This window comes from Hibiscus syriacus, unplaced genomic scaffold (genome assembly GCF_006381635.1).
Source record: "Hibiscus syriacus cultivar Baekdansim isolate YM2019G1 unplaced genomic scaffold, ASM638163v2 tig00110160_pilon, whole genome shotgun sequence".
NCBI classification, from domain to species: Eukaryota; Viridiplantae; Streptophyta; class Magnoliopsida; order Malvales; family Malvaceae; genus Hibiscus; species Hibiscus syriacus.
Window position 1 is genome coordinate 5,832,531 of NW_024062608.1, and position 3,515 is coordinate 5,836,045.

Consider the following 3,515-nt stretch of genomic DNA (forward strand, 5'->3'; position numbering starts at 1 on the left):
AATGAAGCAAACTTATATAAATTAAGGTAATTAGCAGAGTTTGTATCCAAAAACGCCGCTATATATTCCTAACTTTTTGCGGCGTTTATATCAACAAACGCCGCAATATGGTTAATATATAGTGGCGTTTTATCAACAAACGCTGATATATAATTGTACATTAACGGCGTTTTAATACAAATGTCGTAATAGGGTGAAATCTATAGTGGCGTTTTATCAACAAACGCTGTAAAATAATTGTACTTTAGGGGCGTTTTATAGAAACGTCATAATAGGTGTAATCTATAGTGGCGTTTTTTAGACAAACGCCGTTACATAGTTGTACGTTAGCAGCGTTTGAATATAAAAGCCGCGATAGAGTCATAAATTAGTGGCATTTTTAAACACAAACGCTGCAATAGATGTAATCTATAGTGGCGTTATTTTGACAAATGCCGCAAAATACTTTTACATTAGCGGCGTTTTGATAGCATACTCTACTGGCGTTTTTAAACATAAACGCCGCTAAATTTAAAGTTTACCCCAAACGAACCGTTTTGCTCTGACTTAGTTTTGTATCAAACCATTAGCCGATCCCTAACACCCCCAAAATCTCTCCCCATTTGTTCGAGCGTCCACGATACCCACCGAGAGGTTGTCCTGCCGGTTTTCCTGCTGGTTGTCCTTACTATTTATGCATCTCCCAGTCGAGTGTCGAGGGTTAGCCCGTTTTCTCCCCATTCACACTTTTATTTATAATTTTATGCTCCCTTTTCCACTCCACAATCTTCCGTAAACTTCTCTACTGTTGTGGTCCTTCATTTTTGCTTTCATTCAAAAATAATTTTCTATTTTTCACCGCAGAAGCATCTCTGAAGCCCTAAGCGCTTGAATTTCAGCTTCAATCGAGAATTTTCCATTGAATCATTCCTAGGTACCGTTGAAGCAACTCTTCTAAACTTGTATCTGTTCGGTACAGTAGAAATTCCTACGCCTTTTTTATTACACGTTTTTTTATCTTTAAGTTTAAATGTCTAAGCTCGTCGAAGTGAAAAAGGTTAAGTAGTTGAGCTTTTTCCGTGCTTTCTTGAGTCGACAATGTTTATTGTACCTAAATGCAACAATTAGCTTTTTCTAAAAAAATATTCGTTTTATTTATTGAAATTGATTGTGTCTTTTACTCGTTGTTTGCTAAATAGGGAACGTATGCTAAATGGGTTTTATATGTTAATGATTTTTAAGTAATGAAACACTGGTTCTTTCCATTGATTCTTGCCTTGTGAATCTGCAATTACTATGATGTGTTTTGGTAAGTTTGGAGTTAATGAAACACTGGTTCTTTTCCATTGATTATTTTCATTGATTCTTGGCTGGTTCTGTTTTTAGCTAACACTTTTGTTTCTGTTTTTACCTTTAATAGGTAATACAGTAGGCGGCAAGTTTTCAGTTTTTCATTCAATTTATCTACTTTTTCGCGTTGAGGTGTCATTGTTTTGACAGAAAGCTTCTGTTAGAAATAGTAAGTACTTAGTTTTGAAGTTTTAACTAGTTAAATTGTCAACTAATGTGGGGGAGCTGGAATTTTCTTCCGTTGTTTCCATACTTGAATATATGAAGTAGAACCCCATCTAGTCTAATCAAGGGACATATCATAGTGATTGTGGAAGATTTCCTTAATGATCTTTTGGCAATCACACTTGTTGCCCAATATGAAAATTACTTGAGCGTGATGTCTCATATTTTGCAACATCATAAGTGACGCGTAGTCCCCTTATGGCCCATTATAATTGCATTGCTGGTTAATTTTGCTGCTTGTTGCATATGTTGTTCCTGCCTTCGAATAATATTGTTGGTCATCGTCTTGAATTGAGAACTCCCTGTTTTATTGTTGGTTTTACATATTTCACAAGTCTCTCCATGCTTGTACGAGCATGGAGAAAACTGCAGGTTTGATTGAAGCCCGAGGAAGCTGACTATATAAGCATGTATTGATGTTTTAGAATTTCCAGTCTTCGTGTGTTGGATCTAAAGAGCAAAATTGTAAAGGGCTATAAGTATTGTGTTTATTTGTTATTTTATTACCTTTATTATTTTAATGTTTAAGCTGATGACTAAGGGAGAGATATGTTTGGTTCGATCAGATTTTTTGAACCTTCCATGATAATTTGATTCGATTCATTTTTTGTAATTGACCATTTGGACTTTATTTTTGACAAAATGATTTTTTAATGGTTTTTTACATTATTTTGTAAATTTCGTAGGTTTTTTTTAAATATTTCTAAAATAGTTAAAGTAAATGCAATTGTACCATTTGCAAAAGGATTCTCATGTGTTTCATGGTTTTTGGACATTATATTTTACCTTTTGGGCTTTATTTTAACCAAATGATCTTAACAATGAAATTTTACCCTCTGCATAAGGATTCCCATGTGTAGGCGTGAATCTCCCTATAACTAAATGATATCAAGTGTAGTTGACCTTAATTTTGTTTATCTAATCAGTTTTAATTTTAATAAACTAGTCTCCTCGTCAACTTCAATCTCAATCAGTAAATGTATAAGAATCAATGTGACACTTAATATTTTTTAAATAGTTTGGGTGAATACAATATAATATTTATTCATAAACTTTCATAATGTAACAATATTTTTTTAATGTTTGGAGTTAATGATATGTTCCTAGTTTTTAGCTAACACTTTTGTTTCTGTTTTTAATTACTAAGTTTAGCTTTCTGCCGTCATATGTACTACATATTAAAGGTTTATTTGCTGAATATAGAATATATGATTTTGTGCTACTTTTTAATTACTGCTATTAAAGGTTTATTTGCTGAATATAGAATATAGAATATATGTACTACCTATTAAAGGTTTATTCTCCATTATCTTGTTTATTGAATACTGCTATTCTGTATTATCTTGTTGGCAGAGCATGCATAATAAAATAAATAGTTTGACACTACCCTATTGATGGATGTAATTGAGTATCAGTGATTAAAATCAATAATTCACTTGTTTCTCTCTTGCTAGGTGTTAATTGAGTTGAGCAGCTCGAATTTTATTCGTTTTTGAGGAACTCGTTTGTCAAGAAACAAAGTTAATCTTCTCTCCGTTATACTTTTGGGTTACTATTTTTCTTTATTTCTTGAACCTTTCTGACATGTAACAAAGGTAATGAACACCGTTGTAAGTTCTTCATGCCTCTCTCTTTAACAATGAAACATGAGTTTGTTTAGATATAAATGATTGATTTCGATGAAACATCTGTGAAAGTGATTAGTTCTATACTATGCAGTTTTATATATGCATCCTTATATTTTTTATAAAATAACAGAGATACACTTGCTCTCATACAATTTTAGAAATTTAAGTGATTATTTCTATATTCATCTCAATATTATTATGCACTAAATAAGATGTTCAAAGCTTATGTTTAGGTTCTAACTTTCTGTATAATATTAGCATTTAACATTTGGAATTGAAACTCCAGAAATACGAAATGGAGTCGAAAACTTGGATGGATTTCTCAAGGGTTAG

At 32.3% G+C, this 3,515-nt stretch overlaps 1 long non-coding RNA gene across 1 annotated transcript; it reads left to right on the forward strand.

Annotated features, from left to right (window-relative positions):
- The first annotated feature begins 588 nt into the window (after positions 1 to 588).
- LOC120216349 lies at positions 589 to 1,524 on the forward strand. The gene is made up of 3 exons (XR_005525045.1): positions 589 to 699; positions 844 to 913; positions 1,400 to 1,524. It is a non-coding gene; the product is annotated as an uncharacterized LOC120216349 (long non-coding RNA).
- Positions 1,525 to 3,515: the final 1,991 nt, after the last annotated feature.